Raw genomic sequence first — 15,210 nt, 5'->3', positions numbered from 1 at the left:
TCATTCGTTTCTGTATTTCCAGGAAGTATTATGGTGTCCCAGAAAACTAATGAAAACACATTGAGTGAGTGAGTGAGTGTGTGTGTGTGTGTCCCCCCCCCCCCCCTCAGGCGTAGGCCAAGGCACGCTTGCCACGAGCGAGACACATTCAGTTTTCATCCCCTTCATTGATACATAATTACGACGTTAGTTGCACCCTAGGTCTCAGTGGAAATGGACACCATAGCAGCTGCTATGTCTCCAACCCTGATAGTTACGCACAGGCCTGCACCTTAAAGGGATTCTATCATTAAAACTCTTTTTTTTTCTGCCTAACACGTAGGAGTTACCTTTAGAAGTCTTCTCCGCGCCACTGTTCGGTAGAAATTCCGGTTTTCTTCAGTATGCAAAGGAGTTCTCTCACAGCACTGGGGGCGTCCTCAATGCTGCAAGAGAACTTTCCAGTGCTGCCTCCATCTTCTTCTGGCATGGTCTCTCCTCACGTCGTCTTCTGGCACTGTGGTCAAACTTCTACGCATGTGCAGTTGGCTCTGCCTTCGGGCCTCGGGCAGAGCCGACTGCACATGCGCACGGCCATTTTCTTGTGGCCACTTACCCCAGCTTACTGTGGAAGCGGCCACAAGAAAATGGCCGCTTACAACAGGCGGGCATGCACAGTCGGCTCTGCCCGAGGTCCAACAGCAGAGCTGACTGCGCATGCATAGAAGTTTGAAGCCAGCGCCGGAAGAAGACGCAAGGAGAGGCCGTTCCAGAAGAAGATAGAGGCGTCATTGGAGATTTCTCTCACAGCATTGGGGACGCCCCAGTGCTGTTTGAACACTGGGGACCGCCCCCAGTGCTATGAGAGAACTCATTTGCATACCGAAGAAAACAGGATTTCTACCGAATGGCGGAGCAGAGAAGACATCTAAAAGTAGGAGAAGAAAAGCCGTTCTTAAGGTTATTCCTACGTTTGATTGAGAAAAAAATATCGTTTTAATGATAGAATCCCTTTAAGATCAATGGGTTTAACCTCTGGTACCTTCACCACTCGGAGAATAAAGAGAAAAATAGCCTCTAAATTTTTCTCTACACAGCACTAACCAGGCAACCTGCAGTGCAGGGGAAGCTTTGAAAGAACATCAGCAATAAGTTGGCTCTACAACCCCTTCATTCTGATGGTCAGTAGGGGCTCGAAGTCAGATCCTAAGGGTTCATTCACACGGAGGAAAATGGTAAGGAATTTGGTGTGGAATTTCAGCACTTAAAAAAAAAAAAAAAAAAAAAAAAAAAAAAAAAAAAAAAAGCCTCCCATTGAAGTCAATGGGAGACTTTTTTTTCAGCGCTGAAATTCCACACCAAATTCCTTACCATTTTCCTCCGTGTGAATGGACCCTTAATCATTAACAAGAGATTTAGATGAAAGACAACAAGTCATGATCAGTTCTTGTTAGATTGGCTTTGCACAAATGGAGCACAATAGGGGAACAATGGGGTAGATTTTTTTTTTTTTTTTACAATAAATAAAGGCCCCAAAAGGCTCTGAATTTTGTTGCAAAATCTATAACAAAAAAAAAAAAAAAAAAAATTTCACAACGTGGGGCCTTAGCCTCAGGTAGTTTTTCCAGTAGATTTCCCTAAGATGTTGTGTGTGTGTTCAATTTTCATACATGAACCGACACATTAGTCCATTTTATATTTATTCATTTTTTTAACTAATCTTTATTGAATTTTTTAAGTAATACATCAATCGATTTTTAACAGCTGATGTAAATCCTTGTTCTTGGCCTTGTGTCACCCGTGTTGCATGAGTTAACAGACCATTGAAAGAAAAAGGATGAATCCCATATTGTTTTCCCATCCCGCTGATCAGTTTTTTAATGGCTGTAACTCACACATCAAGCTGTTTTTATATGTCAGCTAAAAAAAAAAAATGGACATACTGATTTTTATTGGATCTGTAGTTCTCTTAAAATGGATAACTATAAAAGATTTGTCTGTTTTCTAGGGGATTTTTTTTATTATTTTATATTTATTATTTTCTCTTATTTTTTTTCTGTCTGTCCACAAAAAGGACATGTGAATGCACTCATTCGCTCTCAATGTTTTTAAGGCCAGGTCCCCACATGAGGTATACGCCGCAGTTTGCCCGCAGTGTTTTACAATCACTGTGTGATAATATTTGTGCAGTGGAAACACTGTGATTCCAAAACCGTTGCGGTTTTGGAAATAGCAGCTTGTCAATTATACATATGGAAATGCTGGTGGTTTCCCTGAAGGTATAATTGAAGTAGAAAGTCCGCATAGGAAACCTCTGCAAGCTTTCTGTGAAAAGCACTGCGGAAAAAAACGTGATGTATTGCCCCCGCAGTTTCTCCAGCAATGTTTTTTTTGTTGCTGCAGGACGTTACGTGGGACCTCAACAGTAGTTTGCCGGACAATAAAAAAAGGGCCATGTGTCACTGTCATATGAATAAGCTCTTAGGATTTGTGCAGGCATCCTACAGTTATATTACAGATCCATGTTGAATGGATTTGTAATGCAATACTAATAGGAATGTACAAAACCATACTGCATGAATGTTACCATTACATCTTTTGTATGTGAACACTTATGTTACATGTTTTATCATCCTCATATAAATGAAATGTATATTAGCCCATTATCCACTTATACTGAAATGGTTTCTACCGTATCATGAGGTCTAAGCATTCCAGAAGAAATCATCTAAAGATGTTTAGAGGGCTTGTGATTCCTATAATGGTAATGGCCTGAAAGATGTGAAATCCTTCTGACTGCCAAGCTCACAGCACAGCATAGGTCATCGGTAATTCACTTCCATTGGAGAAGCAGCTTAGAACTAATTATAAAACCATCACATACATTTAATATGATATCATAACACAATTTGGGGAGAGACCTATAATTTAAGTCACTTTGTTAATGGCTTCTGTGAGAACATTAATTCACAAGCCCACATTTTTCTGCTGTCACAGCCTATGTTCCTTATGACTAAAGTGCCATAGAAAAGAGAATGTGCAGTGCCTACCATTGACAGACTCATGTCAGGAAGATAACCTGAGAGGCCATTCACACAATGTAACGCGGCTGCAAAACAGAATCACATTGACTTCAATGGGTTCCATTTAGCGCGTGCAAGTCATTGAAATCAATGGGTTAAAACCCTCCCATTGATTTCAATGTGTTATGCGCACTAAACGGAACCCATTGAAGTCAATGTGATTCTGTTTTGCAGAGCCGATTCTGACACAAGTTTACGTGTCAGAATCAACATCGCGTTACATTGTGTGAATGCCCCCTTAGATTATTGGCAGGTCATACAGGTGCCATTCCTTCATTTACTAGCCAACTTAGGAGCTGCATGCAGAAAGGTTTATTCTATGCTACACAGAGCAACTCTAAGGCTAAAGGTCTTACGGGATGTCCTGCAGTAATAAAGCGATGCGGGAAAAACCATGGCGGGAACACATCGTGGTTCTCCCCGCAGTGCTTTAAACAGAAAGTTTGCTGAGTTTTCCTCCGTGGACTTTCTGTTGCAATTATACCTATGGGGAAAATTGTGTTGGTTTTGGAAATCGTGCCGGTTTTTACCACATAGTGGGCATGGGATTCGCTGTTTTTATGTTTTTACCACAGTTACTTTTCTGCATTTCATATCAAAAAAGGATTTGCAAGAATTCAAGTACTATGATACTGATCTGTATTCATAAGCATGTAAAGCCAGTTTCACACCACCAAGTTCTAGCTAGAAAATGGTCCATGTATCACCCAAATTTTTGAATCTAAACTGACAAGACAAGTTCTGTTCAACTTGTCAGGTTTATTCCGCAAATCCTGGACCAAAGTTTAAGTAGTATGAAATATTAGAAAAGTGCAATCCATCCAAACTCTGTCTCTTCTCTGCCTATGCAGGATAGCATACCTTACGCTCTATTCTACAAGGTTTTCTGTCATAAAATTCATACCTCCTTTTGCTTGCATTTTTCTGATCTGATAACTAGTAGATGTGTATGTACCCATTTGATTTTTTTTTTATTTTTTATTTGAAGCAAAGATTTTTCTCCTGTTAGATTCATATAGAATCTAAAAGATTAAAAAAAAAGAAAAAAAAAGAAAAGAGTCCATGCATCATCGGATGCCATATTTTGAAGGTAAAATACAGAGGGAAATTCTGCAGCTTGTTCTCCTGCAAGCTCTCTCATTTACAGTGCTACTACTGTACATCTCAGTGGGTTAGCTACCAGCAATTTTTACTGTGGATAACCCCCCTGCGGTGAGACTGTGTGTGGCCCTGGACTTATATGGTGCTATGCGGATGCACCATACAGCGGCATACACAGTGTCTAACAAGGGTCATAATTTTAAGCCAGTTTACATAATAGTTCTGAAGTGTTATGGATGTAATGAGAGTTGCACTCAGCTGTGTGTTACCCAGGTGAAAAGTAAAATGGCGCCACTAGAGGTGCAAAAAAAGTGTGCATTTCAGGGTCCATTCACATAGAGGAAAATGGCGCTTTATTTGACGCTGAATTTTCAGCGTTGAAAAAAAAAAAGCCTCTCATTGATTTCAATGGGTTCTGCTAGATTTTTTTCCCCACTAGCGGAAAATTCTGCTAGTAAAAAAAAATAAAAATCTAGCAGAACCCATTGAAATCAACGGAAGGCTTTTTTTTTAGCGTGGAAAATTCCGCTAGTGGGGAAAAAAGCTAGCGGGACCCATTGAAATCAATGAGAGGCTTTTTTTCAGCGCTGAAAATTCAGCACCAAATAAAGCACGATTTTCCTCCGTGTGAATGGACCCTGAGAAAGCAGTGTAGAAGAAACGTCTCTGAAAAGATGGGTGTGTCATGTGATCTACAGAAAAGCAGGTTGTTAATTAGCAGCCAGGTGGAATAAAGTGTCAACCCTTCCCATTTCCCTTAATGCTCCCTGCCTGTGAGAGCCATAACCACATGAGGTGGTGAGAACCACTGTGCTTATGGAGATACTGGGGCACATTTATTCAGCTACTTGCGCCTTTTTGAGGTCTTTTTGTACGCCACGCTTCATTTAGAAGCATTTGCACCTTTTTTCATGCTGTAATGCTGCTTTCACCACTTGTGCTTTTTAGTGCGACAAGGGGGCATGGCCTAAATGGAGATCCTTTTTAAGCTGTATTTATGACTTGCGCCAAAATACGGTATATACTCAAGTATAAGCCGACCCGAGTATAAGCCGACCCGAAAACTGGGAAAACTTATTGACTCAAGTATACAGTAAGCCTAGGGGGAAAGTGTAGCAGCTACTGGAAAATTTCAAAAATTAAAATGGTTTTTGGGTGCAGTAGTTACTGGGTGCTGGGGAAGGGGAGGGGGCGTTTTGGTTTTCGGTCTGCCCCGTCCCTGAGCTTGAGGACTTTTTTTCTCCCACATGGAATTCAAACCCCCCACCCAAAAAAAAATAAAAATATATATATATATATATATATATATATATATATATATATATATATATTATTTTTCTTTGCTTAAAAAAATGTTCTTTTTTAATTGTGCTTAAAAATTCAGCTTATACTCGAGTACATGCACTCCAGACCATGGGCAGAGTAAGAGAGCCCGCCAGGTTAGAATGCATTACAAAGGGGCAATTGCACAACTTTTCAACACTTGTGCCTTTCTGCACAAAAAAGGCGAATCTAAACTAACATGTGCACATTTAACAAGAAGGAGCGCCTACATCCTAAATAAATGCCACAGTATAACTAGTCTAAGAAAAGGCACGCCTGTAAAAAGTATGGCCCAAAAAAGGGGCAGATGATAAATAAACCCCACTGGGTAGGAGGCCCAAGGTGACATAATGAGGGACATTGAATGTTTAGTCAGTAGGCAGACGGCTCAGAATTTGTACTGGGTTGCACATGCTGTTAGCTGTCCAAACAGAAAAATAAACCGAATCCACTGTATCAGTGAGAGTTTATTGGAAATTGCTGATGTGCCAACTGACTTGATGAAGAAATGGCGATCCTGTGAGCTATAATAACCCCTAAGTTGTCACTATATATGAACATAATCGGAGCAACCTAGTTTACAAAAGAAAAGGTACTATGCAGTGCCAATAGCTACAGAATTGAGCAGATACTGGAAACTACCCCCCAGCATATACAGCAGCATTACTGCGCAGTGTCCATATATACAGAATCCGGTACTATTCCGTTATCGGGCCAGCAGCAGCGCAGTTCAGCAGCAGCTTTCGGGACAGCAGTTCAGCAGCGGGAATTACAATGACATCCGAGGACTGCTGGCCCGATGCTTGTGCCCAGTAACCAGTACATCGATGACCCCCCTCCCCCATCCTTCTCCTCCTGCCAGTGCTGCCCCCCAGCTCTCCTTACATCTTCCCCGTACCCTCTCCCCGCCACACGACTAGGCCTCACCTCAGCGCTAGTACCGAGACCGAAAGGAAAGACACCGGGGCTCAATCCAGGCCCTGACAAGAAACACGCCGACTATAGGAACGGTGAGCTACAGCGAGCCGGAGGGACAAACTTTCTGCAGCGTCCGGCGGCTATCTAGTAGCATTCATTGCTCAAGATTTACGGTGAGGCCTATTACAGGGAGAGGGTACGGGGCAGATGTAAGAAGAGCTGGGGGGCAGCACTGGAAGGAAGAGGAGGATGAGGGCATCGATCGATGTACTGCCTACTACACACAAGCACGGCCTCTATCATCGGGCCAGCATCGGCTTAGTCATGTGGCGGGGAGAGGGTACGGGGTAGATGTAAGGAGAGCTGGGGGGCAGCACTGGAAGGAGGAGGAGATGGAGGGGGGGTCATTGATGTACTGGCTACTGGGCACAAGCATCGGGCCAGCAGTCCTCGGATGTCATTGTAATTCCCGCTGCTGAACTGAACTGCTGTCCCGAAAGCTAGTGCTGAAATGCGCTGCTGCTGGCCCGATAACGGAATAGTACCCAGAATCCTACTAATATAAATGTGAAAGTTTGGATGTTTGTTAGTCAATCACGCAAAAATGGCTGAACAGATTTGAATGAAATTTGGCACATAGATGGTTTGTAACCGCAATTAACACATGGGCTACTTTTTATCCCAGGAAATGATATGGCTTCATGACTGTTATGAATCTATGCTCACATACTATATTAAACTCAGAATATTTAATTTAATATTTAGAAGTTTAATATAGTATGTGAGCATAGATTCATAACAGTCATGAAGCCATATCATTTCCTGGGATAAAAAGTAGCCCATGTGTTAATTGCGGTTACAAACCATCTATGTGCCAAATTTCATTCAAATCTGTTCAGCCATTTTTGCGTGATTGACTAACAAACATCCAAACGTTCACATTTATATTAGTGGGATTAAACTTAGCCTCATCTCAGGTACATTATATGGCGTCCCAGCGAGCTACTGAGATGCTGGAACAATCACAGGCATTGTGTAAGGAACAAGTTCAGCAGCAGGACAGTTTAAGAGCTGCCGAAACGCCAGAGCAGGCAAACCATCGACGGCAGCAATTTGCTGAATATAGGCAAATCATTGACGCCAACAGCACGCAGACGAAGTCACGGGCAGAGGTTAGTAAGAGCATACAATGAGCACTATACCCACCATACAGAACAAGAGAAGTGTTACTGTGCAATGTATATATACACAGAATAAGAGCAGATAATGAGAATACAGGAACTACACTACTATATAATATAATGGGTAGACACAAAACATACCACACACACAACAAACAGAGCACATACATCCATTCACAGCACACACCTATATGCCACACGCACAACACACATACTCTCACAGCATATACAGACCCTTCTTTTTACACACTCCACTCACATACTAGTGTATGGGGACAAATGTGTGCAGGGTTGTACAGGAGGGCAGGGGAGAAAGCTGAACTGCACTACCTGGGGTCAGAGGCTCACTTCACCTTCCTGCTTGAAATAAAGAATACATACAACAAATACAACCAGGGGAGGAAAAGGTGACCTGGAGTGAATGTGGAAAAGGAAACTTAATTTATCTTTCTTGACCCAGATGAAAGCGATTAAAATCTATATTTTTTTTTTTATATGCTTTAAAACAACTCTCAAGCATTTCTTACAGCTATACAACATATAAAAGGAGATTCAAAATATGCTGTTGCTTTCACCCATCTGTAGTCTCTGTGCTCAAATCTAGTATCTGTACCCATGCCTACTTTCTGCAAAACACTGCCGAACTAATACCAAAATGGACCTTCCAGGACTGTGAGCATTAGGTGAGAGTACTGGAAAGCTGCGCCAACAACTGTTGAGAAAGTATACCCTAGAATATATGGACTCCTAGGAGGTCAAGCCACCACCTTCTGTCTCTAGGTGAGCTCCTGTGACTATTAGGCTTCGTTCCCACGGAGTAACGCGCCGCTCATTTAGACACGTAAACACATGTCAGAGCAAGGCGCTTCAAAACAGATCCCATTGACTTCAATGGGTGCCGCCTTACGCGCGCTACCCATTGAAATCAATGGGTTATAAAGCCTCCCATTGATTTCAATGTGTAGCGCGCGTAAGCACCAACCCATTGAAATCAATGGGATTTGTTTTGAAGCGCCTCGCTCTGACACGTGTTTACGTGTCTAAATGAGCGGCGCGTTACTCCGTGGGAGCGGAGCCTTATAGTATTAGGCACCACCCGCTGTGTCCAGGCTAGAGGATGCATTTAGAAAAGGCATATTTACTTACTACTGCTATAAGAAATGCTGAGGCAGAGGATGCATTACCTGAGATAAGTTGAGGAGTGGTGCCTACCATACCGCACAGCTAACACAGCTACTAGATCCATGCCAAGTGGTATACTAATCTGAGGTGAAAAGTAGCATAAAGAAAGACACAGTGATATACAACGATTACTATATAGGGGCTTGTCTTTCAGACAATATGAGACAAAAAGAAAAATCTTTGAGTTCTCTGTTGTACAAATATGAAAAAGACCTAAACAGAGCACATCTTAAACTTCAGTAAAATTGCAGTTAAGCATAAAAAATTCGAACGGCAATGAAACATTAACTAAAAGTTCCGGCCATGAGCAAGCAGCAAACCTTTCAGCTACCAACAGAGGCGCAAGTAAAAGAGGGCCTCAGTTTGGGCCCCCTGCACAACTTCTCTTTTCAGCATTAGCCGCGTTCCTTCAGTACATTTTAGCAGCATTTACATTTCCCTTATCTTTATTAAAGGGATTCTACCATTAAAAAACTATTTTTTCTAGGTAACACGTCGGAATAGCCTTTAGAAAGGCTATTCGTCTCTTACCTTTGGAAGTGCTCTCTGCCGCGCCGTTCGTTCGAAATACCAGTTTGTACTGGTATGCTAATTAGTTCTCTCGCAGCGATGGGGGCGTCCCCATTGCTGCTCGAAAACCGACTGCAGCACCGCCTCTATGTTCTTCTGTATCCTCCCCTTCCTTCTTCAGCTTGATGTCGGACGCCTGCGCAGTACGCCCTGTTCGGCGAACTTTGCTGAACGTACTGCGCATGTCCTCGGCCATAGTGCCGACACCGCAATTTCGGGCATGCGCAGTACGTTCCTCAAAATCTTCGCCGAACAGAGTTTACTGCGCAGGCGTCCGACATCAAGCGGTATTTTGAACGAACAGCGTGGCAGAGAGCACTTCCAAAGGTAGGAAACGAATAGCCTTTTTAAAGGCTATTCCGACGCGTTACCTAGAAAATATAGTTTTTTTTAATGGTAGTATCCCTTTAAGACCCAGACCACCATGTACAGTTGTTGAGAAAGTCTGTACACACAAGTTTCCCATCATCCCCATTCCGCCAGTGTCCACCACACAGTATTTGGGTCACCGCCTCCCTCCTTGACTATTAAATATGCTTACCAACTACTACTTTTGGAGTTAAATTGTTAATTTTCTTCTTTCTTCCCCTGTCTCTCTCCAGTTCACCATAGGGTAGGAGTAAGAGATTTATGATAGCCAGACTGCCAGCCATCAAAAGAAATCAGAAAAGAGATTGAAGATTAATGAGCCGCAGTGTGTTAATGGTGGTCTGTAGGGCCCCCCAACTTATGGGTCTGGGTGCAGCCTCCTTTGCGCAATCACAAAGGCCTTGTCAGGCACCATGTGAGGTGGCAATTTCCACTAGAGGGCTAAGGCCCCACTTTCTGCCACACTTCCATATTTTTGTTAGCTACGTTTTGTTACGCAGGGCCTTAGCCGAAGCAAGTCTACTAGAGGAAGCTACCTTTGCATATACAGAGTCTGAAAAAGATTTTCTCTGTGCGATACATACAAAGTGATGCAGAAAAATATTCATATGCCTCCATATTAAATGTATAACTGTACAAAAGATACAGCTCACCAAGATAGGCCATCAATTTTAGAGTGGCAGGATTGTCAGGACCCCTGCAGATCACTGTTTCCCTGGGTGTGCAGTATCCAGCATTGTACAGAAGGCCCTATTCACTGTATTATTGAGCACAGTAGTCTGGTTCCAGAAACAGTGTTCTATTCAAGTCTATAGGATAATAATATGATGAACGAGCAGCGCATCACCTGGGAAAATAGCTGATCTGCTAGAACCCCCACAAAACTTAATTTTGGAAAGGTAGAGAACCTCTTTAAGTTGGCCATACATATAACATGCAAATGTTTAGCAGAACCAAATTTGGTGAATTCTGCTGAGAATCTGATGTCTACCGAAATATGTATACTGTATATGTATGGCTAGCCTGGTTGCTCTCACTTCTGCATGACACCTTGCTGAACAAAACCTATACAAATAAAACTGTAAATTAAAACACCAAAAATGTGTTGTAAATAATGGACTTACTGTATTTCTTAGCGATTCCAAACTTACACACAAGAAAAAGTTTATGTATAGTTTTTAGCTGGTGTAGTGGGCATGACACAATTGAAAATAAGAAAATAACATGAATTGGTTTTATGTAGACATATTCCCACAGTCCTAATAATCAGATATTATATGGAATATTAGGAAGATCATTCCTACTTCTAGTTTGGGTTATTTTTCATACCTAAGAGTCATACAAAAGCAAAAGGTGTTCCTTTAAAGGTAAAATGCACCTGCACTGTACATAACAAAAGTTGTTCTCACAAGCTTACTGAATTCTATGCCAGGATACAAGGCTTATAGAGATAGCACAGCTGTCCTCATTCTTGCTGGGAGACGCTTTTGTATACCAACATGATATTTCAGCAAGTAAAATGTTTGCTTTGTGCGTACATAATACATATCTGTAGAATAATGGAAAATCAACACCAGAAAAATGCAATAATATGGAACAGATATAATGTTTATTATCCACTTCCAGACTATGTGTTATATAGGCATGGGTTATGCCAGCATCATTATGAGTCGCAACACTGGCCTGACCCTATAATGTCACTACCGAGGCCCGAAGACAGCAGGGATACTTCGGAACACAGGAGAGGTGAGTACCACTGGTTTTTATGTTTGTCACCTCCTCTGGGCCTACGAACATTATACTTGGGGGTCTGAAGAGACCCCAGAATATACCAACAACAGTATCTGTTGGAGTTCGCTCAACAAATACTCTTGTCGCAGGCCCACAGCTTTACTTACCGATCCCCACTCATGGACACCCCTGCTTACCTCCAGGGTGCCCTAGCAATGTGATACGAGACAAACAGGGCCCCCTGGAGGGCGGAAGAGGAAGTAGAGGTGACCGTGAGCAGGAATAGGCATTGGTAAGTAAATAGCAACTTTTCCAACATCCCCATTGATCAGCTGTGCTCGTCTGGTGACACACAGACAATTGAACAGGAAGCAGACAGTTCTGTTCTCTGTGTAGTGGCCAGACCAAGTACTGCAAATCAGCTCCTCCTATTCAGTTGACTGGAAGCTAAGCTGCAGAGACTCAGTTAAGCCACTATACAGAGAAAAGAGCTGCCCTCTTCCTGCTCCATTCTCTGTGTATCAGCTGCTAAAAACTGCTGATATGTAGGAGTACCGGATAGGTCATCAATAATTTTATCCCAGAAAACCCCTTTAATCATATGGTGCACGGTGAATAAATTAGAATAAAAGTTACATTATAAGGCTTTGGTCATATCTATGTTGAATTTTTCATTACGGGGTGGAAATACAGAACAGAATAAAACAATATACCCCATTATTTTGCCGGGTAAAAAGGCTGATTTTTTTTCCTCGGAAACCCAACATACCCCATTACAATCTGTCCCTCAGGTGCTGACTATGTCCATTATGATCAGATCCAGCACTTACAGTATTTCCGTGGTTTTTCTCCTAAAATGGAGATGAACAAACATACCAGTGCATATGTGAACACATTCTAAGGCTCCATACATATGTGGGGTCCATGGGAAAACCTCCACAGACCCATAGATTTCATTAGTGCGCCAAAGTCCCAAAAGCGATATGCCTGTTCTGAGTTTTGCGCCCGGCTCACAGCGCCCTACACAGACCTGTGATAATACACAGATATGTTTGGGGCCAGTAGAATATAATGGATCGGTATGCTATCTGTTAAAAACAAAACACACGTGTGCATGAAGCTTAACAAGCTATGAAAAAATATTGCCGTCAGGAAAAGACTCAGAAAATGAAGCTTAAAAAAGCAGAAATTAATAAGAGACAACGTGAACAGCAACCCCTGGCAAGAGCTGCTATAGCCTAAGTTATGTCACTGATGTATGAATGCAGGGCCAAAAATATTCAAGACTACATTTTACATGAATGTAAACCGATCATTTTGTCTTCTACAGGTCAACCTTTCCCTGACTTTCAGAGGGATAATAAAGTAAGCCATCCTAGCTAGATCAATATATAACAATATAGCACAGTTATAGATGGTATCCAAGCTGCATAACCCTGTGCGGCAGAGGAACAATGGGCCCCCTGAGACCGTGCCAAGGCTCTGTCTTTTAATACAGGGATGGCAGGTGAATTATGCATTGATCCCAGTTCAATATGTTATGATCTACAGCACAACTTGTCAGGGAATATGTAAGTTATGGTGAAGCAAATTATCCCAGGTGATTGATGGTTATATAACAGTGCACTGGTCAGGGACCAATACACTTCTATTACCGCCATTCACATACATACTGCTTCCCTGAAAACAAAGACCTCTAGGGGCAAGGCAACAGCCTCTTCTGCATGCAGCTTTTAATCTCTGCAGTCTGCAGCTGCAGAAACCTATGGCTGCATTTGCTTCCTTGCGTCCTCATAGCAATACTTGGATTTTATCTATACTCTAAAGGACACTTTGCTTTCCACTGCATAACCTTCATTGACTCACCAGTGGATACTACCTGAGCAATTACTCAAATTACTTTTACCTGGTGAACTGAGTAGTGAGTCAGCATCTCTCCAGCAGTCAGCATGTGAATCACTGACTCCGTACACAGAACTTTCATCCAATAAAGACATCGGACAGGGTACAGAATAGCAAAGATCTCCCTACTCAGCCCAGCATGCATAGAGATTACACATCATAGTGAACAGTAGAAATAAGTACACGATATTACTAGATCTGGATTCCAGCAGCCACATGGCAATGTGAACTCACCAGATAGCAGCAAACCATGGCCAGTAATCTGAATTCTCTTATACTTCTGGATTTCTTGTCAGCTATCCATTTAGGGAATTCTGATTATACAATATACATACAGTACTTAGAATGGTTATACAGGCAATACATACAGCGTGCTCAGTCTCTTTGGGAATGTTTAGAAATGCTTTCTTGTTATTGTTCCATTTTCGCTTACCTTCTTACATTGTACATACTGGTAGCTTATGCTAGAGAACCTCGTGTAGATCTGTTTGGTTTCAGCACGGGCATGGACGGTAGTAACCTTGATTTACAGCTGTGCAGCATATATGTAATACCGTATACATCATGCACCACGTGTAGAAATAACAGCAAATAACTGCCTGAATATGACAGTAGTCATAATGTCTTAAGATACATATGTTATATGAAGTAATATAATAAATAACTCTATGATCACCAGAACAATAGAAGAAAAGCTTTGCAGCCATTAAAGGCCAGCAGTATCATGTGCGTAGCAACACATGATGCAGATCCTACACATGTGATGGATCAGTGACAGCTGCAGATACAGGGTGTATTATCATTAATGAATCTGGGGATATAGTCACACTGACAGGTTTCTGCACTACTAGAGGACAACCACTGCAGAGTGTATAGACGCCACATGAAGATTATTGACCCCATGGAAGTATTCTATACTACATGTTATTTACAACCTTTGGTCAGATGGAACCATTGCTGCTGAAGGCATTGCCATGTAGACTTCGCACACCCACTTACTGAACAGCTATTAAAGTCGATTTGCAGGGCAACCTAGTGAGATCCATTGTGTGGAGTGCAGAGAGTGGGCACACTGCGGGCATGACATAGGATGGCTGGGGGCAGGTGAGTCAGTCATCCATAGCGGAGTATGGGGGCTATCTTCTGGCAGGATTACACGTCTAATCCCTTCTCCTATGATATTATGTGATGTGTGAGCTCAGGCAGCAGGCTCAGCATCCAGCATGGGCCAGCAGCACTATACGATGCCATGTCAGCCCCTATGTAAACAATGCAGTCAGTACACGCATGCACGTCTATAGCTACACAAGGACAACGACACTAAATGGGTTCTGTCCAGTGATGCTTGTGGTGATGATGAGCGATGTGGGGATCAGCACCGCGGATATGTGATATGGGCAGGCTGATGGAGCCTCAGTATAGCGACACATAGCCGCACATGTCCTACTCCAGCCCGGCGCAGCGCTGTGTGCAGAGCTCCCTCCAGCAGCGCAAGGGTTACACGCAGCCCGCTACACCTCGCATACACCTCGCCACTGCCAGCTGCCGCCATACTAATCCAGCTGCGCACAAGCATACAAGGGGTTAAAGCAAGCCCGCTCTTACCTGGAGCCGTCACATCAGCCGCACCTGCCGCCTCACTGTGTCCTCAGCCATCTGAGCCGAGTCTCCGCCCACCCCTGAGTAAGAGGCTGGCAAATGGGCGTGGCCTGTCAGACACCACTAGGGCTCCGCGGGGTCCTATAGAAGCGCGGCTTCCCTGACAACTCACCTACCACCTATATAATTGGGACATGGCCAGTGTCAGCTCTGGTCTTTTATCAGCGGCAATTCACCTCATTACAGGTTTTATGACGGAGCCTGCAGCAAAC

At 42.8% G+C, this 15,210-nt stretch overlaps 1 protein-coding gene across 1 annotated transcript in view; it reads right to left on the bottom strand.

Moving 5' to 3' along the window:
• Window positions 1-14,996, bottom strand: part of RASL10B (RAS like family 10 member B) — a 77,603-nt gene extending 62,607 nt beyond the window's left edge. Inside the window, exon 1 of the mRNA XM_075264803.1 lies at window positions 14,945-14,996. The gene's annotated coding sequence lies outside the window, so the exon portion shown is untranslated. The remainder of the gene's footprint in view (window positions 1-14,944) is intronic.
• Between the last annotated feature and the right edge of the window lie 214 nt (window positions 14,997-15,210).

Source organism: Leptodactylus fuscus, chromosome 2 (genome assembly GCF_031893055.1).
Source record: "Leptodactylus fuscus isolate aLepFus1 chromosome 2, aLepFus1.hap2, whole genome shotgun sequence".
Taxonomy (NCBI): Eukaryota; Metazoa; Chordata; class Amphibia; order Anura; family Leptodactylidae; genus Leptodactylus; species Leptodactylus fuscus.
Note: the sequence above shows the minus strand (reverse complement) of the source record. Positions and strands in the feature narration are given on the sequence as shown.